Raw genomic sequence first — 16571 nt, 5'->3', positions numbered from 1 at the left:
TTTTAAAAACATGAATTGAGGATCATTCCAAGATCAGTGATATCACACCCCAAAATTGGACCTATAAATCCAGTTCATGAGGCATTATGAAATATAATCTGTCATTCTATTTTATGATACAGCTAATTGGTACCTGAAGCCACTGCAGTATTTACTACATCTTTTGAAATATGGCATTTCCCCCCACCTCCCGACCAAAGCTAGCAAATTTTCTATGAAGTTATGTACAAAAACCTGACCACTGCACATGACCATTAAAGTAGCTAATATGCCCACATGGCACAAAGCATATTGATTGATTTTTAGACAATGAGTTACTTAAGCCAATCAAAAGCCATTTAATTTCTTTTTTACTATTAAACAAACTTACTTTGTTCCCCTGCAAATTTTTTATTCACTATAAATCCACCAATGAACAATTAGCAGCCACACAAGGAAACAATAAAATCATCCTTAATAATTTTCCAACTTCCAACCAATCCATTACAAGACCCCCTCCAAAAATATATAATAAAACATGTAAAAAAAAAGTTTAAAAACACAGAAGTCTTACTGATAACTGTACCGCAAAAAGACCTCCTGTCATTTGGGGGCATCAGGTTTACCTTTCGTTCAATTCCTGAAGCTTCAATTGCTCAATTAGGAATTACCTTTGAATAATTTTGATGTCTAATTGCATCTACAAGTAGAAACATTGGCGACTGCTTTTCTTTAATGTATTCTCAAGATGTGGACAAGGTCTGATAAAGTGACAGTGCACTTTCTCTTTAAAATGCAGCTTGTGGTGCTGATGCTGATGCTGATAGTTTCCATAGGAAATTCTAGAATTCTGACCCAGTAGCAATGAAGGCACAATCATGTACGTCCACACTAGGATGCCGCATGCCTTGAAGGGAACTTGCAGTTGATGGTGTTGCAATAACCCCACTGTTCTTGGTAGTTGAGGTCACAAGTCTGAGATGTTCTTTTGAACTTGCTGACATATCAGTGTATCCTGTAAATAGCACATATTGCAGCCACAATGCACCAGGGGTGAAAGGGATTATCTTCATTGGCCTTAAAGCCTTTCCTATGCATTAATGTTCTTTTTAAGGTACGATGTCCAAAACTGTGAACAATGTTCCAAATGAGACTTTGCCTGTGGGGTAATTGGATCCCAATGATGTTAGATTATGCTCCTGGGGTGAACAAAGGATAAGCTCTGATTGCAGAGTATGCAAACATCTCCAAATCCAGAGAAAAGCTCCCTATTCCCAGAAAGCCGAATGCATATTCTAGGCATTACAGAAGGTCAATATAATTCCTATGGCATTATGTGCAGGGAAACCACAAAAATAACCCTAACACGTAGTTACATTTGATATCCTCCAATTTGCCAGGACTGTTCCAGAATCTATAGAATTTTGGAAGATAACAACCAATGCATCCACTATTTCCATGGCCACCTCTTTTAGTACCCTGTGATGTAGATTATCGGGCCCAGGGGAGTTAAAGGCTTTCAGACCCATTAATTTCTCCAGCACTATTGTTTTAGTAATACTAATTTCCTTCAATTCCCTCTTCTCATTAGACCCTTGGTTCCCTGGTATTTTTGGGAATTTATTTGTGTCTTCCTCCATGAAGACAGAACTAAAGTAGTTGTTTAATTGCTCTGCCATTTCCCTGTTTTCTATTATAAATTCTCCCGTTTCAGGCTGTAAGGGACCTACATTTGTCTTCACTAATCTTTTTCTTTTTACATACTTATAGAAGCTTTTACAGTCCACTTCTATGTTCCTTGCAAGTTTACTCTTATACTCTATTTTTCCCCTCTTAATCAATCTCCTGGTCCTCCTTTGCTGAATTCTAAACTGCTCCCAATCCTCAGGTTTGCTACTTTTTCTGGCAACTTTATATGACTCCTCTTTGGATCTAATTTCTTTTGTTAGCCATGGTTGGGTTGCTTTTCCTGTGGTGTTTTTGTGCCAGAAAGGAATGTATAACTGTTGCAATGCATACATTCGTTCCTTAAATATTAACCGTTGTCCATTCACCTTTTAATGAAATTCCCCAATCTATCTTAGCCAACTCACACCTCATACCTTTGTAGTTTCCTTTGTTAAGATTTAGGACCCTAGTTTCAGATTGGACTATTTCACTTTCCATCCTAATGAAGAATTCTATCATGTCATGATCACTGTTCCCTAAAGAGTCCTACAGAACAAGATTATTAATTAAACCCTTCTCACTGCACAATACCAAACCTGGGATAGCCTATTCCCTAATCAGTTCCTCAACACACTGGTCTAAAGAAAATCTCAATCACACTCCAGGAATTCATTCACCATAGTATTATTGCTAGTTTGGTTTGCCCAGTCTAAATGTAGATTAAAGTCACCCATGATTACTGTAGCACCCTTGTTACATGCATCTCTAATTTCCTGTTTAATACCATCCCCTACCTTATCATTACAGTTTGGAGGCCTGGAGACAACTCCCACTAATGTTTTCTGCCCTTTGTTGGTGCTTAGCTCCACCCAGACCGATTCTGCATCTAGATTTTCTGAGCCAATATCCTCTCTATCACAGTGATTTCATCCTTAACTAACAACGCCACCCCACCTCCTTTTCCTTTTTGCCTGTCAGTCCTAAATATCGGGTACCTTGGATATTGAGATCCCAGCCTTGGTCACCCTGCAACCATGGCCAGAATTCTTAGCTTGACGGGCGGGTGGGCCCCACCCGGCTTGGTGGCGGGTGGGTAGCTGAACTCCGCCATTTTGAGTGGGTAGGCCAATTAAGGCCCGCCCAGCAGCCTGCCTGACACAAAGTGCTATGCGCTTCCTGTGCCAGGGGTGGAGGGATTCCCCATCTGTCAAAGTGTGCTTTTCGCGCATGCGTGCGAAAGAGCGCACTGCTCCCTGAGACTAAGTGATGTTTCAGGGAGATCACTGACAGTATAAAAAATATTAAAAATAGAAAAATAGAAAAATTATTAACATGTCCCTCTCACGTGACAATGTCACACGAGATGGGACATGTTAATAAAAAGGACATAAACTTTATTAAATTTTTAAAAATGGACAAGAAACCTCATCCCGCCAGTGGATGAGGTTTCATGTATTATCAGGAGCTCCTGGCCTGCCCGCCAACCTTAAGGTTGGACGGGCAGGGTCTTTAATGATCTTAATTAGCCTGTCAACGGCCTTAATTGGCCATTGACAGGTCAGTGAGCAAACAGCTGATCTTGTTGTCCGCCCGCCTTCCTCAATATTTAAATGGACCGGGATGATGTCAGGGGTTCCTCCCGATGTCATCCCATGTCATTTTCCTGTCAGCGAGTGGGCCCCGCCCCCAAATTGCTAACGGGAAAATTCTGACCCGTGTCTCCGTAAACGCAATCATATCGTGCCTGTTTACAACTATTTGCGCTGTTAATTCGTCTACCTTATCGCGAATGCTCCATGCATTCAGATACAGTGCCTTTAGACTTGTCTTTTTAACATTTTTATGCATTTTTTGTACAATGGCCCTTTTTTCCTCCGCTTTCCACTTTTATTTTCCACTTTTCTGTCTTTCATTCCTATCTTTGTTTCCCTCTCTTGTGTCTCCCTGCTCAAGTTCCCAGCCCCCACCAATCTAGTTTAAACCCTCCCCCACAGTACTAGCAAATGCCCCTGTGAGGATATTGGTCCTGGTACAGCTGGGGTGCAACCCGTCCAGCTTGCACAGGTCCCATCTTCCCCAAAATTGGTCGCAATGCCTCAAGAATCTAAATCCTTCCCTCCTACACCATCTCTCCAGCCAGGCATTCATCTGGTTTTCCTCCTATTTCTGATCTCGCTAACATGTGGCACTGGGAATAATCCTGAGATTACGACCTTTGAGGTCCTGCTTTTTAATTTATTTCCAAGCTACCTATATCTTGCTTTCAGGACCTCATCCCTCTTTTTGTCTATGTCATTGGCACTGAAATGGACTACAAACTCTGGCCGTTTGCCTTCCTCCTTCAGAATGTCCTGCAGCCGCTCAGTGACATCTTTGACCCTGGCACCAGGGAGGCAACATGCCATCCTGGTGTCACATCGCTGGCCACATAAATGTCTATCTGTTCCCCTTACAATAGAATCCCCTATCACTATTGCTCTCCTACTCTTTCCTACCTGCCCCCCCCCCACTCTACCCAGCTGAGCCACTCGTGGTGCCACGGACTTGGCGCTTGCTGCATTGCCCTGAGGAACCATCTCCCCCGGCAATATCCAAAGTGGAAGATCTGTTGGAGAGGGAGTTGGACCCAGGGGACTCCTGCACTATCTGCCTAGTGCTTTTACTCAGTTTAGCGGTCACCCATTCCCTTTCTGCCTGTGCACTCTTTATCTGTGGTGTGACCACCTGTCATGAAGATATTAATGTCTATAGTGTAATTGGAAATTATTTTTAAATTGGAATTGTAATAGGGTCTGTGTCTGCATGTGGCTTAATTGTATTAAAGCCAGCTAGTCTGGGTGCTTTGATATATAGTAGTTTTGAGATGTTAATTATATAAACGTAAGGAAGTTAAAAGGTAAAGTGTAAATTTGCATTTGTTGAATAAATCATTTAAAAGAATGAGTAAAATCTTGCACCTAGCTGGGAGACGCCAAGCAATGTGTTTATATTACTAATAAAGTTAGTGGGATGAAAATGTTATTGTTAGATGTGACATTACATTGGAAAATTTACTTTCAAAGGGGAAGCTAGGGATAAATAGAAAGGAGTTTTGTGCAATAAAAGCAAAAAACTGCGGATGCTGGAAATCCAAAACAAAAACAAAAATACCTGGAAAAGCTCAGCAGGTCTGATAGCATCTGCGGAGAGGAATATGGTTAACGTTTCGAGTCCGTATGACTCTTCAAAAGTCATATGGACTCGAAACATTAACTGTATTTCTCTCCACAGATGCTGTCAGACCTGCTGAGTTTTTCCAGGAGTTTTGTGTGTGCAGGTCAGAGGCATTTAAGATCTAACCAGTTGTAAGCCTACAACTGTGCCTGGAAAGGAAACAAATTGCAAGGAACCTAATTTTGAATTCGTAAGGTCAAATGTGCTTTGCCAGGTGTCTGTTTAAAGTCTATGGGTTATTGTTGCCTTGGTGAAGATTTACCTGGGAGTGATTAATTTGGGGATTTGTTTAAAAGTTATTATGGCAGTAATTTGTAGACATGCGTATATGTTTAATTTGCTGTTAAATTAATAAATGTTTAATTTAGTTTTATATGAAAAACCTTTTGAGATATGGTGGTTTTATTCCTGAATTCAGAGCTGCACCTCAAACGTACCAATTGAAAATATAGGTTATGACAGTTGTTCATGTTTCCCTCTGGGATTTAAACAACTCAGCCTTTACCAACTGCTGTGTCATAACACCACCTCAATGTACGTGCTATCCACAAAGATCTCATCCTTGAGGATGCTCCACAGTGACTCCAGGTGCAGCTCCAGCTCCGAAACACGATCTAGAGAAGCTGCAGCTGGAGACACTTCCTGCACACATGGTCGCCCTGGACACTAGAAGTGTCCCTGACCTCCCAAATTGCACAGGAGGGGCATTCCACTTGGCCGAGCTGCCCTGCCATGACTCATCCTTAAATTACTCCCTTTACTTTTACTTGGTCTAGTTCAGGGAATATAAAGAACAGAAGAAATATATAACAGGTCTTAATAAGCAAGGCCGCTGCTCTTCTTACTGAGGAAAGGTAGAAAGTGGAAGGATCACCTCCTTTCCTCTTCACTGAATTCCCTCTCTCACCAAACTCCAACTGAAGTACGCTATTGCAGCCCAAAGCAGCAGTCCAGTGCAGACAAAATCTCTTTATCTCATAAGAGGGTACTGCTCTCCCACACAACAAGTGTTAGATGAAACAAGTGTTCCCCACTGGCTCCATATATTCTCCAACAGATTTGAGGCACAGTTGGGTTGCAGCAGTTGAGACAAGCTGAGGCAAAGAGCTTTGGTGAAGTATATTCAGTTCTTGGAGTGAGGCAATCAAACTGCTCTCATGACTTATCAAGCTTGTAAACAAAAGGGTAGTGCAATAGGGAAAACAAGTTAATCTCCATCTGATTGGTGGGAATGGACTAGCTTCATTGTCATCTGGTAACAAATTGCTGCGCTAAAAGCTAGTGCCTCTGATAACAGGTGGAAAACCTGGAGGCACTGAGAAATCTAGCACCATTAAGGTAAGATTCTAATTATAAGAATAAGGTACTACTCCAAAGTATCTGTATCTGACAGTGATAACTTCTGTTTTGCCATAAACTGAATTGCCCCTCTACAGTGAGAAATCAAGATTCAGATAAGATAAATACTTGGTGTAAAATTATAGATTAGTTTGCCAAATTAAAGACAATCCTGTGATCAAATGCCAAAATAGAATGGGCTGTGATGATCCCAAAAACTAATTTCATGCAGGATCATTCTAGCCAGCAGTGACAAGATTCCACCAGTTTGGGAAAAATTCAAACTTAGGTTTTAGACGTAAAAAAATGATGTACAGATTCTAGAGGTAAATGACAATACTTCATCGTAGAATTAGAATCATACAACAGTACAGCACAGAAATAGGCCATTCAGCCCATCAGTTTGTGCCAATTCTTCTGAAGAGCAACCAATTAGTCCTATTGTCCTGCACTTTCCCCCATCCATGCAATTCTTTTCTCCTTCAGGTATTTATTCAATTCTCTTTTGAAGGCTATTAAATCTACATCCATCATCCTATAAGGCAGTGTATTCTAGTGTATAAACATTTTTCCTCATTATGCTTCTAGATTTTTTAAAAAATTGATCACCTTAAATTTATGGTCTCTTGTTATAGACTCTTCAACTATTGGATACAATTTCTCTTTATTTAATTTTTCTAAATTCTTCATTACTTAAGCAAATCTATCAAATCTTATCCGGCTCTGCATGAAATAAAACAATCCAGCTTCTCCAGGCTATCCATGTAATCATAACACCCCTCATGCCTGGAACCATTCTACCATATTTCTCTTGTATCCTCTCCAAAAGCTTCATGTTCTTTCTAAAGTGTGATGCCCAGAATTGAACACAGTAATACAGCTGGGGCTGAACTAGTATTTTATATATGTTTAGCATTCCTAGCACAAAAGAAGATGGTTGTGGTTGTTGGAGGTCATTCATCTCAGTTCCAGGACATCACTGCAGGAGTTCCTCAGGGTAGTCCTAGGCCTAACCATCTTCAGCTGCTTCATCAATGACCTTCCTTCCTAAAGTGGGGCGTTCACTGATGACTGCACCATGTTCAGCGCCATTCACGACTCCTTAGGTACTGAAGCAGTCCATGCCTAAATGCGGCAAGACCTGGACAATATCCAGGCTTGGGCTGACAAATGGCAAGTAACACTTGCGCCACACAAGTGTCAGGCAATGACCATCTCCAACAAGAGACAAACTAACCATCGCCCTTTGACATTCACTGGCCTTACCATCGCTGAATCCCCCACTTTCAACATTCTGAGGGTTAACATTGACTAGAAACTGAACTGGACTAGCCATATCAATACTGTGGCTACAAGAGCAGGTCAAAGGCTAGGAATCCTGCAATGGGTAACTCACCTCCTGACTCCCAAAACCTGTCCACAATCTACAAGGCACAAGTCAGGAGTGTGATGGAATACTCTCCACTTGCCTGGATGAGTGCAGCTCCAACAACACTCAAGAAGCTTGACACCATTCAGGACAAAGCAGCCCACTTGATTGGTACCCCTTCCACAAACATTCACTCCCTCCACCACTGACGGACAGTGGCAGCAGTGTGTACCATCCAGAAGATGCACTGCAGAAAGTCACCAACGTTCCTTCGGCACCTTCCAAACCCATGACCACTACCATCTAAAAGGTCAAGGGCAGCAGATAGATGGGAACAGCACCATGTGGAATTTACCCTCCAAGCCACTCACCATCTTGACTTGGAACTGTATTGCCTTTCCTTCATTGTCGCTGGGTCAAAAATCCTGGGACTCCCTCCCTAACAGCACTGTGGGTGTACCTACACCACATGGACTGCAGCTGTTCAAGAAGGCAGCTCATTACTACTTTCTCAAGGGCAATTAGGGATGGGCAATAGGTAAAAGCAAAATACTGTGGATGCTGGAAATCTGAAACATAAACAAAAATAGCTGGAAAAACTTAGCAGGTCTGACAGCATCCGTGGAAAGGAAGACAGTTAACCTTTCGAGTCCGTATGACTCTTCATCAGAACTAAAGAAAAATAGAAACGAGCTGTTTGAGGGGGTTGGGACAGGTAGAGCTGGATAGAGGGCCAGTGATAGGTGGAGGCAAAGAAGAGATTGCCAAAGATGTCATAGACAAAAGGGCAATAGATGCTGGCTAACCAGCGATGCCCATGTCCCATGAACAAATTTTAAAAAGCATAACTTCCTAGTTTTTGTAATATATGCTTCAATTTATAAAGCCTAGGATCCCAACTTTACTAACTGCTTTGTTAATCTGTTTTGCCATCTTCAATTACCTGTGCACAGACCCCATGACACTATTTCGAATAAGAGCTGGGGAGTTATCCCAGGTGTGCTGGCGAATACTTATCCCTCAATCAACATCACAAAAACAGATTATCTGGTCATTATCACATTGCTGCTTGTGGGAACCTGCTTTGTGCAATTTGTTGACACATTTCCAACATTACAACTTCAAAAGTACTTAATCGGTTGTGAAGTGATTTGAGATGTGTAGGGAGTTATATAAATGCACGTCTGCCTTTCTTTCCAGAGAGAAAAGCCTTAGTCTGTTCAGTCTTTCCTAATAGTTCCATCCTCCAGTTCATTGAGCAGTGATCTTAAGAAAATTCAAATCTCATTTTCAAAGCTATGCACTATTTTGTTAGGAAAATATGCTATTACAATCAGTAATTGCATTTGAATTGAATGCCCATTGACTGGAGTTTGCCAACGATTGCAACAAATTGATAAATTAGCTACAAGGCCAAACCAAAGTCTTGGAAGTAAAAAATGGAGGCATATAAATGGCTATTAATGTGCTTCAACCAGGGAAACTCTGCTACCATCATTTCCCTCAATCTTCAAAATAGCAAGTGGATCATAAGTTTATTTAATTTTTTTTTAAAAAACAATCTAGTAAACAGATTTAGCAACAAAATAGATCTCTGCCAATAACTACATCTGAGTTTGCTGGTGCAACTTGAAATATTTCCAGTTGTGGTCTCCATTACACTGTGTTAATTCACATTTATGCTGCACATTTTAAAAGCAAAATCACTGATTATTTTTTCTGTAGTCTAGGGAAGGCTAATGATTGGATGGAGACTGAAAATTGTGGCATCAATGTTAAACATTAACAACTTGCATTTGTAGATCAGTGCCAACATAGGAAAGCATCAAAGGACACTTCACAGAAGTGTAATCAGACAAGAACTGAAACTGAGCCCCAGAAAGAAATACTGGGAGACATGACTAAAAGCTTGATCAAAGAGGTAAGTTTTAAAATAAGCTTAAAAAGGGGGAAAAATGAGGAGGGAGAGGGTGATGTAAGACACCAGTGTTGAAAGAATGCTCAGTCCTCAGGAGGTAGCAGGGATGGAGAATGTTATAGAGACAGGGATAGGTGAAGACATGAGGGGATCTGAATTTGAGAATTTTAAACTTGAGGTGCTGACAGACCAGAAACCAATGATGTTTGAGTGGACTTTGGCATAGGTTACAATATGGGCGGAAGAGTTTTGAACAAGCTCAAGTTTACGAAGGATGGCTGACTAGATAGGAAATGTTGGAATAATCAAGTCCGGAGATGACAAAATATGGCTGAGTGTTTCGACACCAGATTGGCTGAGGTCAGGATGGAGAGAGGCAATGTTACAGTGGTAGAAGTGGGCATCTCGGATGCCAAAGTAGCAAACAGTCTGGTTCAACCTGAGATGGCAGTCAAGGTGGGAGATGAAACAGTGGTGAGGGATCAGAGCACATAGGCACAACCAAAGTCAATGGCACCTCATCCAAAGCCACAAGGGGAGCACCAGGTATCAGCGGCCAAACATGGAGGCGACAACATCAGGCAGAGCTCTCAGCGCGTCACTGGTGTCTTTTTCCTCAAACTATGCATTGTTTTCCTTTATGAGCACCACATAAATAATGAAACTTTTAGTCGGATGTGCGAATCTCCTTTTATTAGTGGTGGGACAAGAAAATAGTATGAATTGGTGAAGGAGAGCAAGGGTTCGACAACAGTGACAGAAATTTCTGGGTAGAAGTGCATCCTTCATTGACAGTAAGAGGTAAAATGTTCCATGCTGTGTCTTCAATGGAAATGTTAGCACGGGCATCTAAGTTCTATACCTTTCCATCCATCCTGGGTCAGGGGGGTTCACGTGCCTGGATCAGACAATCCTGACATACATGGCGTCTTGGTGAGATCCCTGAGTCCTGGACCAGGTGCTGCCAGCTCCCTGTGCATCCAGGGCACCTCAGTGCTCTGCATCTTCCCCCTCTGCCTCCTCTTCATCCTCCTCATCATCCAATGTGTCTTTCCAGGGCCTTGTCACCCTCTAGGTCCACACCTCACTGTAGAGCCATGTCACTGAGTGATTCAAACCACCATAACGAACAAGACCCTTGCAGGTGCGTACTTGCAGGGTGCCACCAGCCAATCCAGGCACCAGAACTGCATCTTCAAAAGCTCAAGGGCTAGCTCAATGGTGATTGTGAGGAGCAGATGGTTTTGGTTACATTGCCTCTGTGCTTTTGTCTGGGATTCCCTTAGAGGGATAAATATTCATTTCTTCAAGGGATATCCCTTGTGCCCTGTTGTGCGATGAGCTGTGGAAACTTGGACTGATGGAGGATGAAGGCAGCTGTCAGGAAAGCAAGCACACATATGGAGGAAGCTCTTGCTGTGGTAACAGACCAGTTTAATGTTGAGGGAGTGCAAAACTTTCCTGTTGATGAATCTCACTGGTCAGTATTTGGGTGACTTGATGGCCACATGGGTGCAATTGATAACGCCCTACACCGTAGGGGATCCAGCAATGGCAGCAAAACCAACTGCCCTCTGTGCCTGCGAGATCCCCATCTGCCTAGAATTGAATATATCTCAAATCTGGAAAATAGTGCACCAGTGACCTTCAAGATGAAGTGGTGTGCTGCTGTTTGCACAAAGCCATCAAGGTGTGCAGCTGAACATTGAAGAACCCAGAAGAAAAGAAGTTCAAGTCTATAATAACTCTGATGAGTACAGGCAAGGCATGGTGATTAGTGCTGCGAGGTATGAGGTCTTAGCGAGGAGGGCATAGATCTCTTTGAGTATCTGCCTGGAGTCTCCTACTGCACTAGTTCTCAGTCATTCCAGTTAGCTTCAACTTCGCTGGTAGATCCTATGGCCTCTATTATGATCCCGTGGAGATCAACAAACCCATAAGAACCAAATTTACTGAACAATCCTACCAAAAAACCAATGCACAAGATTTCAGTTTTGATAACTTTTACTTTAACAATGAATCCAGAATCAAAATAAATTAAACATGAATTAACAGGCAAATCACAGTCAATATAAATTATAGATTACACATTAAATAGCAGATACAACAAAGATAGATCTCACAGGTTTACTAGACAGTCCATTCAGCATACATGGCACCAATTTCAGCCACAATATCCTTCAAAGCTCTGATTTCCTTCAGGTAGAATTCCAGCCCCTTTTCTTCAAGGATTTAACCACCAATTTTCATCAGATAGCAGATCCCTCTCAAATCAAGTTGCAAAGGTACAATCTTCAACAAAATGGCACACTTCTCCGGAGCCTTTTCAGCATTGCTCAGGATATCTCAATGGCATGGATCCACCAGCATTAGCTTTATTCGAACTGTCAGTGATGTCCCTGTGCACTTTATGGTTAGTTCTGATCAATCATTTACTTTAAAGTAACTGAAACAGCCGCAGCAACCTTATTTTTCTTACTGCACACTCCAGGATCCAGCCTGTATATCCCTTTCTTCAACTGCGCCACCACCTTCTTCTCCTTTGGAAAACCGGATGACGTAGGCCTGTTTACACACCATGCCCCCAGGCTCACGTTTCAACTTCATCAGATAACTCCTCCTTTTGGAATACTGATTTCATCATCGTACTCAAAATCCTCAATTTCCACCTCATCATGAAACACTGACATGGCAGCAGATTAAGAAGGCATATGGGATACTTGCCTTTATTAACCGAGGCATAAAATATAAGAGCAGGGAGGTTATGCTGGAACTGTATAAGACGCTGGTTAGGCCACAGCTAGAGTATTGTGTGCAGTTCTGGAATCTGCATTATAGGAAAGATGTGATTGAATCAGAGAGTGTGCAGGGGAGATGTACCAGGATGCTGCTTGGGCTGGAGAGTTTTAGTTATGAGGAGAGGTTGGGGAGATTTACCAGGATGCTGCCTGGGCTGGAGAGTTTTAGTTATGAGGAGAGATTGGATAGACTGGGGTTATTTTCCTTGGAGCAGAGGAGATTGAGGGGGGACATGATTGAGGTGTATAAAATTATGAGGGGCATAGATAGGGTAGACAGGAAGGAACTTTTCCCCTTGGTGGAGGGATCAATAACTAGGGTCATAGATTTAAGATAAGGGGCAGGAGGTTTAGAGGGGATGTGAGGAAGAATTTTTCACCCAGAGGGTGGTGGGAATCTGGAACTCACTGACTGAAAGGGTGGTAGAGGCAGAAACCCTCATAACATTTAAGAAATATTTGGATGTGCACACGCAATGCCATGGCATGCAAGTCTATGGGCCTAGTGCTAGAAAATGGGATTAGAATAATTAGGTGCTTGTTTGGCCGGCACAGGCTTGATGGGCCAAAGGTCCTTTTTCTGTGCTATAGACCTCTGACTCAGATTACTAGCAGCTCCCTCTCCCTCATTTGACCATGGTCTTCTGTGTGTCTCTCTGTGTCACCAAGTCCAAGTTGGGTCTTCTGCTCAGCCCCATGCTCAAGCCACTGCTCTCACACCAACCAACTCGGGCCGATTCTATATAAAATGGTACTGGCATCAGACCGCTGGACATCACAACTCTGTGTCCTCCCTGCCCCTCGTCCCTCTCCTCTGCTGTACTGACAACTGATACTCCAACCTTCCTGCAGAAGGTGTAGCCCCTCATCACCAGTGCACCCAAATTCTGAGAGTTATGCCCCTATATCCAGCTGCATTCTTCCCTGTGGGTCAGGTGTCACACCACCTCAACTTCGCTTGCCAGCCTTTCCCTCTCTTCTCATGCCTCTGTGATAACAACATGGTGACAACCCCTGCGCTACCCACGTGCATACTGCCTTCTCTCCCAGTCGTCTGCACTGAGTAAATGGCACCTGTCCCCCAGTGGTCGAGACCCCTTAATGCTGCTCATCCTTTCAATATATCCCAGTTATATGACTGGCTCCCCACTCTTTGTCCACCTCCAGTCAGCTGTTCCAGACAGCGCATACATCCTGTGAAAAGCACAGCCGCCTATTAACAAGCTTTCAACAAGCTCTTTAACCACCTTAATTGGCGGGAACTGAAAATTCAGCCCCATGTCTTCACATGATGTTGTTGAGAAGCAGCAAATAGATGAGGAATAGGGAGGTGCCAAAGATAAATCTTTGAGAAGTTCCAAAAATAACAGCAAGGGAAGAGGGAACAAAGTATTTCAGGATATTCAATAACTACAATTGGATAGGTTATAGTAGAAAAATGTTGTGACAGTCCTAATCATCTGAACAATGGAGGAGAGACATTGAAGAGGATAGTGTGGTCAACTATTTCAAAGGTAGCAGAGATGTGATGAATGATAAAGTCATTTGTGGCTTTTTCGGCAAGTTTGACTTGGTGGGAAAGGGTAAAGGATGGATGTGGCAAAGGCAGCTGAATGAGTGGTTTCAATCATAGTGGCAAAGAAATCCACAAGCACCTTGCTCTTGTTGTTGAAGGTCAGGATGGAAGGTGCAGGGGAAATGGATTTAAAGAGAAAGCTGATAGTGTAGAAAGAAGCTGGGGGTTACATTTGCATTCCAGGATGATCCTGGAATAATGAGGTGTTTTGGTAGATGACAGCTGGGCCCAATAGTGTTTTATGTGGTTCAGCCAGATCTGGTGACCATACTAGCTGTTTACCAGATGCATTCAAGACCAAGCCCCTAGAATTTGAAGTAAACATGGAGGGGGTTGTACCAATGAATATCCAGGGTGGGAAAGAATAAGGGTTTTACTGGAGGTAAAGACGCATCAACATCAGAGGTGAGGGAGCACTTGAGCAGATCAACGGCTGAATAAGTATTGACGGAAATACAGCGCTAAAGGCAAGCCAATAGGGAGTTTGAAATTGGAGTTGTAAGTGGCTTAGGGAAGAACTGTTTCAGGAGTAGACAAAGAAGAAAGTGGGATTGGAAGGGAAAAGGGAATGAGTGGTGAGTGATACAAGGAAACAATTAAAAATAGCCTTGTCTTTGATTGAGATAACGGAAATAGAGAGGTCAAGTGAAAAGGCAAAGTCAGCAGGGTGGTGACAAACAAGATAGATAAGGCAGCAGTGAAATCAGAAACAAGAGGTGAGTTGTGGGCTTACCCAAAAGGAATTTAAGGCTGGCACAATGGCCAAAGGATAGGTAGAGAAATAACAATCAGTAGGGTTAGGGATTTCTGGAGAGGAATGAAAGATGGAATGACTAGTTGTCAAGAAAGGGAGGAGACAAGAAAGAATGGCCCGAGAGGGGTAAAAAGGACAGAACAAAAGGGGGATATAAGTAATGGGCTCAAGTCTAAAGTGGCCAAAATCTACATGCAGTTGGACAGGAAGGAAATGCAGGTTATGTAGCAATGACAAAGATTAAGACAGATATGTCCTGATTGCAAATAGAATATAAAAGCATGATGGTCTACATCTAATATTAACTATTATATGTCAAGTCTGATTTGTTTAAAGTCTCATAACAACTAACATTTAGGGCAATTCTAAGCAGATGTTAGATGAGTGTGTCACTGGCAAAACCAGCATTTATTGCCCATCCTTAATTGCGCTCGAGAAGATGGTGATAAAGCTGCCATCTTGAATTGGTAAAGTTCATGTAGTAATTGTAAACATAACACATTTCTGATTAACGAAAATGTGATATACTTTTATTCTTCTGCAGTGTCATGTTATTTCCCTTTGTGAATCTTTTAAAACTCCTAGATTTCCTAACACTGGAGTCAACTGGAATTCCAAGCATTGTTCTCTGGGAACTGATTCAAGATACAAGTAGGCAGGAACACATTGTTTATTTAACATAACTAGCAATAAAATAGTGGCCCTATTGGGTTTGCAGAAAAGTTAATCTGCTATTTTTTATTGAAAATCTTTATGGTCAGATTGTTGGTGATGGAATAACATTTGAAAAAAAATAGTTCTGTTTTCTGGGTTTGAAAACATGTTCAACATAAACAAAAAACAGAGTCTGTCTCATTGAGATGCAATTGTACAAACTTTAGTGTGAAATGATTATAAAATCTCAACTGCTGTCCTGAGGCATTGAAATTCACTATTAAACTTCACTTCAATAAGGACAGGATTTGAAAATTTTATACTGCACATTTGTCCACTAGTGCAGGCTAATGCAAAGAGTTTCACAAATTATCTCAGCTCAACCGTGAGTAACTTAAGAAGGTTCACTGACATAGCTAAAGAAATAAGCAATTATATTGGAACATGGTGGGCCAGTTTGCAGTTCACTTATCTGAAGTAAGAGCGAAGGCAAGTAACTAATGCAAATGATGGGGAAAACAGGATAGTTTATAAAATAAAAACCATAAAGTATTATCATCTTCAATGCACTTAACTTTTGTTTTGATATATAATTGCTGCAACGCAGCCGTAGAAGTATTTTTGTTATTTTCCCCAAGTGCCTCATGTTAGATTAGATTCACAATTAAATAAACCAAACCTAAATCAAAAATATTTTAAAAACATGCAAAAACAACTGCAGACCCATCTTTTAACTGAATTTTTTGCATTGCCCAATTTGCACCTCTTGTCCTTAGAAGACATGAACATGTTGAGGTATGGTTCATTCCATAGGCTTGAGCTGCCTCTTGGCATAGCATTCAAATAGCTATTCCTAATGGGTCAGCCTCTCTACTTGATGTGCACTTTTCAGCAGAAGTTACTCAACTACAACCAGAAATATTAACCCTGGCTAGTTTGACCTTTCCTAGCCTGGGGCAGCGAGGGCTGATTAACCTCATTTAACTAACACCATCAATAATACAAAACCACACAGGAGGAGTGTATTTACTGCTGTATGTCATCAGGAGACCGTCAAATTTAGGGCAAGGTCAGTCAAAATTTTTGTAATTTTTATCTCAAACATTGACGAATGCTAAATCATTAAATGTTCAATAAAGGGGGATCTCAGCTTTATTACTGATATATTGAACACCTGTTGATTTTCTAAGTTTAAAAATAATTCTAATGTTTAAGATTTTTAATTATTCTTACAAGGTGGTGGTGGGTGCTGGGGTGGGGATGATAGAATGGGGAGGGAATCGCTAATGTAACCCCCCCTGTTT

At 41.8% G+C, this 16571-nt stretch overlaps 1 protein-coding gene across 2 annotated transcripts in view; it reads right to left on the bottom strand.

The window, feature by feature from the left end:
- spata7 (spermatogenesis associated 7) overlaps positions 1 to 16571 on the bottom strand; it is a 101430-nt gene that overhangs the window by 48821 nt on the left and 36038 nt on the right. The window lies entirely within an intron of this gene.

The sequence above is a fragment of the Carcharodon carcharias genome, chromosome 20, assembly GCF_017639515.1.
Source record: "Carcharodon carcharias isolate sCarCar2 chromosome 20, sCarCar2.pri, whole genome shotgun sequence".
NCBI classification, from domain to species: Eukaryota; Metazoa; Chordata; class Chondrichthyes; order Lamniformes; family Lamnidae; genus Carcharodon; species Carcharodon carcharias.
Note: the sequence above shows the minus strand (reverse complement) of the source record. Positions and strands in the feature narration are given on the sequence as shown.